This window comes from Anarhichas minor, unplaced genomic scaffold, assembly GCF_050575085.1.
Source record: "Anarhichas minor isolate MPS153535 unplaced genomic scaffold, ASM5057508v1 ptg000034l, whole genome shotgun sequence".
In the NCBI taxonomy this organism is placed as follows: Eukaryota; Metazoa; Chordata; class Actinopteri; order Perciformes; family Anarhichadidae; genus Anarhichas; species Anarhichas minor.
The window spans coordinates 511,546-517,600 of record NW_027466480.1 but is presented as its reverse complement, the minus strand read 5'-3'; positions in this window follow the sequence as shown (position 1 = coordinate 517,600).

The following is a 6,055-nucleotide window of genomic DNA, read 5'->3' as shown; positions in this document are numbered from 1 at the left end:
ATTGAGGGTGCATACATTGATAATAAAGAATAAACAAGACACATTTTCACGAATACACAGCGACTTGAAGAACTATCCTCATTCTTATTGCAGATAGCCAGCTGGGCTACTATAAGTTGAAGTGAAATAATGCAACTCATATATGAGATAAACACATATGTTAAAATATATATAAAGTAAGTGTAGGAGCTATTTATTTGATGTTAGTATTTTGTTATTTAATTCATAAGAATATATTATTTAATTATTCTAGATGTTTGCATATTTAGGTTAGATTGATTGTTTGATATATTAAGATTGCTTTTTCTCTTTAATAGTCATTTGTTTAGTTATATTGTTTTTTGTTGTTTAAGTATACGTAGTTTTGGGTTAGTTCAATTGTTAATTCTTTGGGTAACACTGTGGGCACCTGTGGTTATATATAGGAGTAGGTAGGTAGGACCAGCATGCACCGGTGGGCCTATAGTTTTTTACCAGCGCAGGAGAGACAGCGACACAAGTTTTCCTTGTTCTTTTACTTATTTTTGTTTGGTTTACCAAATAAATAAGAAAAATCGGAATCCTGTATGGACATTCAACTGTTATCTGCCTGGTAAAAAAGAGAAAAAAAAGCAATCATATATAATACTCGACTAACACTATTTCTGTTATATGTAAACCAGAATGCAATTTTTTCTCCCCAATAGACAGACCAACACCAACTCTTGTTCGTTACCTGAACACTAAGAAAACAATTTACCTATCCTGTGGAAAGGACCACACTGCCACTTTGACAAAGGTTAGACAAAAAAAAGCTGTTGGGTGCCTCATCAATGCAGCCTTAACGCAGCACTAACTTCCTAGATCCCACAGAAATGGAAATATCTAACAATAAACCATAGGTGGGATGTTAAAATATGTTTGTCTGGCTGCTTCCTCAGAATGGTGCAGTGTTCACATTTGGCTCTGGTCAATATGGACAGCTTGGGCACAACTCATTCGGCGATGAACTACGACCTTGGCTTGTTGCAGAGCTCTGGGGGGCAAAGGTCACCAAGATTGCATGTGGACGGTACGTTACAATTATAAACTCTTACGCTGTTATTCTGAGCCAATTCAGTCTCATTAGCAATGCACTTCCAGCATGGCTTGACTATTTTCTGCATCTTCCAATTGTGACTTTTTTTGCTTCGAAATGCCAAAGTCAAAGGCACTATGTGAAGCAATTTACATGTATTAATCACTTTGTAATTGCAAATGTGCGAACGGATTGTTACGTAACTTAAAAACTGAGACCTCCCTGACCTTCTGGGTTGCCAGAAGGTCAACGCATGTGGACCGATTTCTATGTAAAGGAATCGAGATGGTGTTGCCCTGACAAGAAGCGGGATGAGACGTTTATGTGCACAGAGTATCTTGCCTTTCTTCAGCTCCCCTACAGCGCCGACAGTGTGCAGCTAACACACTAAACACATGCTAACATACTGTTTTGAGTGACTGTTCTGACCGGTAAATTGGCAAGCTTGCCATTTGCAAATTACGTTATCAGCTAGCGTTGCGAAACTACCAACGTCAGATCCACGCAGCTAAGTAGCAGCTAGCTTGCCAACCTCAGTTTGCTTGGCTCTAATGTTATTGCTAGCATGTGTGCTAGCAACAGCAGTTCACTTAATGGCCACCGTTATCATTAATAACAAGGATTTACATAATACCTAAAATCAAAGTTTCTAATCAATTTGCCAGACCTGTTAGGTTCATTCGAACACTTCAAAATGGCACAGAGAGCATGTAGAGAACAGCAATCAAATTTTGCATATCTCCATGAGAATGTTGTTAAATAATCTTAACATTTTGAAAAAAGTTATTTTTACTGTTGCATTTGAGAACATCCCATTTTTATTTCAGAGATAGAGATAACTTTTATTCTATTATCATTCCAGACACCACTAATGGTCCTAAAATTGGAAACATCTACGCAGGAGGAAACTGTTCGTTTGCAACGTCCACATCTGTTAAGGTACCAACACATACACATACAGTACATATCATAATTGTGGGAGGTGTAATAATACCTTAACCTCTAATTAATACATACGAAGTCATTGTTCGACACCAAACATGAGCCTTTATCTTGATTCTTTCACAGGAAAAAACTGCCAGTGCCAGCAATGTAACACATGATGTGATTGACAAATGGGTCTCTCAATGTAATTCAAAGTCATGGAAAAAGATCAAATGGTAAGTACAATGCATTTATCGCATATAACTGGTTGTCTGTTAAATCTATTAATACTCTATTCCCAGTGTTATTGACTAACCACATAACTGTCACGACTTAAATTAATCATTTGGTTCCAAAGCTTTTAACACAGTTTTCTCAGTGCAACGGACTGAAAATGTTAAATCTTCACAGGGAAATCCACATGACGTTCTCCTCTGCATCCTGTCTGAATACAAGCTTCCTTGAGCAAAGGTGAACACAGTATAGCTTTGCATGAACACTTCTTCACACCAGTGGTGCCCCTCCTTGAGCCACAAAAAAAAACAATTTCAATATTTGTGTTTTTGAAACATGGAATGTACCCAGTAATATTTGTAAAATATGATATCTGCGCAAAATATATGCTTTTCCTGCACATCCTCTCCGCCTGTGTGCACGTCTCAGCAGCACTGGGGCCATCAAGAATTGGCCCAAAAAGAGTCTATGAAGCAGTTTAGCCAATTGCTAAATAATATATAAAGATATAAATGAGTGATATACATGCCAATCAGCATCCTCAAATAGATTCAGCGTGGGGCCAAACGAATTTGGCCCCACGCTACGCGTTCTCGTCAGGAGAAGTCTCTATAGGCGAGCGCCAGAGCGAGCACTACTCCTCCAAGACCCGTTTGAGAGGAGAACTTTGGCGGAGATTCTGCAGGCCAAAGAGCTGATCCCAGATCAGCCTGACCCCACATTCAGACAGCAAACTAGCAGGAAAGGGAAGAAGAAAGAAAGAAAGAAAGAAAGAAAGAAGAAGAAACCATTTTTATTGTCATATACATATACACATACACGAAATTTGACTTCTGCATCTGACCCATCCCTGTATATAGGGAGCAGTGGGCTGCCAATGATAGGCGCCCAGGGAGCCGGGGGTTCACTGTCTTGCTCAGGGACACTTAGGCACGTGACACGTCCCAGTCAAGGATCGAACCGTTGACCCTGCGGTTACCAGACAACCCTCTTGAGCCACGCGACGCCCCGAAGCACTACGTGCGAAGCTTCTCCAGTAGCTGTCCACCAGATAGGTTTGGCTAGCTGGATGACGTCATGCTAATAACTTATTTAGCTTTTTAAAACAACGGGGACAGATCCAGCATGGACAGTTACGGGAGTGAGGGATGAGGAGGTAAGGAAACATGAGAACACCAGGACACACATGGATAACTCTGTCAAGCTACATATTAGGCAAAGTGAACATCTTTTCTTCTACATAGTTGTCCTCAGTCTCATCTGCTTAACTTGGTCATGGAGGCATCAACATTTAATAGAGATGGTAAATTAACAGTGAAAACTCATCATAGCTTAATTTAACACCATTATTCCTAATTACACTTCATGTTTACGTCTCCTGATCTTTACCTCCTATAACAAGGTCCATAGGGGCATCTCTATAAATACACATGTTCTATTACATTATATTATATTTTATATTCAGGTGCTGGTCATATAATTAGAATATCATCAAAAAGTTGATTTATTTCACTAATTCCATTCAAAAAGTGAAACTTGTCTATTATATTCATTCATTACACACAGACTGATATATTTCAAATATTTATTTCTTTTAATTTTGATGATTATAACTGACAACTAAGGAAAATCCCAAATTCAGTATCTCAGAAAATTAGAATATTACTTAAGACCAATACAAAGAAAGGATTTTTAGAAATCTTGGCCAACTGAAAAGTATGAACATGAAAAGTATGAGCATGTACAGCACTCAATACTTAGTTGGGGCTCCTTTTGCCTGAATTACTGCAGCAATGCGGCGTGGCATGGAGTCGATCATTCTGTGGCACTGCTCAGGTGTTATGAGAGCCCAGGTTGCTCTGATAGTGGCCTTCAGCTCTTCTGCATTGTTGGGTCTGGCATTTCGCATCATCCTCTTCACAATACCCCATAGATTTTCTATGGGGTTAAGGTCAGGCGAGTTTGCTGGCCAATTAAGAACGGGGATACCATGGTCCTTAAACCAGGTACTGGTTGCTTTGGCACTGTGTGCAGGTGCCAAGTCCTGTTGGAAAATGAAATTCAGCAGCAGGAAGCATGAAGTGCTCTAAAACTTCCTGGTATACGGCTGCGTTGACCTTGGACCTCAGAAAACACAGTGGACCAACACCAGCAGATGACATGGCACCCCAAACCATCACTGACTGTGGAAACTTTACACTGGACCTCAAGCAACGTGGATTGTGTCTCTCTCCTCTCTTCCTCCAGACTCTAGGACCCTGATTTCCAAAGGAAATGCAAAATTTACTTTCATCAGAGAACATAACTTTGGACCACTCAGCAGCAGTCCAGTCCTTTTTGTCTTTAGCCCAGGCGAGACGCTTCTGACGCTGTCTGTTGTTCAAGAGTGGCTTGACACAAGGAATGCGACAGCTGAAACCCATGTCTTGCATACGTCTGTGCGTAGTGGTTCTTGAAGCACTGACTCCAGCTGCAGTCCACTCTTTCTAAATCTCCCCCACATTTTTGAATCGGTTTTGTTTCACAATCCTCTCCAGGGTGCGGTTATCCCTATTGCTTGTACACTTTTTTCTACCACATCTTTTCCTTCCCTTCGCCTCTCTATTAATGTGCTTGGACACAGAGCTCTGTGAACAGCCAGCCTCTTTTACAATGACCTTTTGTGTCTTGCCCTCCTTGTGCAAGGTGTCAATGGTCGTCCTTTGGACAACTGTCAAGTCAGCAGTCTTCCCCATGATTGTGTAGCCTACAGAACTAGACTGAGACACCATTTAAAGGCCTTTGCAGGTGTTTTGAGTTAATTAGCTGATTAGAGTGTGGCACCAGGGGTCTTATATTATTATATGATATATATATATATATATATACTGTATATCAGTGGCGGGCCGTGCATTTTATACCTGGGTGTTGAGCATATTCCTTATATGAGTAGCAAAGCCATGTTGAGTGGCCTGTGCAGTGATGTCACGTGGGAGGATGTATACCTGTGTGCACTGGGGTGCTGTTGTGCGCATGAGCAGAATAAACGGTCAGTGAATTCCCAGACCAAAGAGACGATGGTAGTCTATCCTTTTTCTCCCGTGAATGCTAGCTACTAGGAGCTACTAGCTAACCACTTTGGTGACTGTAATAACGGAGATAGCTGCAGGAATGTCTAACGCTACAGGTTATGGGCCCAGTCAATCAGGCCAAAGGTGGTTCAGACTTTTATTCGACGGTGATGAGAAAAATTACGAGCTCTGGGAAACGAGGTTCCTCGCGCACATGGAGTTACGTCGCCTCAGAGAAGTTATCTCGGAAGACCCGGAGATAGCTGAGGATGACGAAGAAGCTCTCGCGGAAGACGAGGGAAAGAACGGTGAGGCATATGCAGAACTAGTGCAATGTCTAGACAACAAGAGCTTGTCATTGGTAATGAGGGACGCGAAACGTGACGGAAGAAAAGCACTGAATATTCTTCGCGAGCACTATGCGGGAAAGGACAAACCCCGCGTTGTGAGTTTGTATTGTGAACTTTCCTCGCTCCAGAAGGCTAGCAATGAAACGGTCACGGACTATATTATTCGAGCAGAGACTATATTCACGTCATTGAGAAGAGCAGAGGAGCATATTAGTGATGGGCTTCAGATGGCTATGGTAGTAAAAGGACTACCTGATTCATACAAGCCATTCATCGTGTACATCACTCAGACAAGTGACACTGTAACGTTCGGCGAGTTTAAAACAAAACTGCGAAGTTACGAGAGTACTGAAAAATATGGGAAAAGTGACGTGAATGTTGAAGAAGACAACGTGATGAAGACTAGCGGGGCAACGAGGTCACGAGGAAGAGGGAAGAAA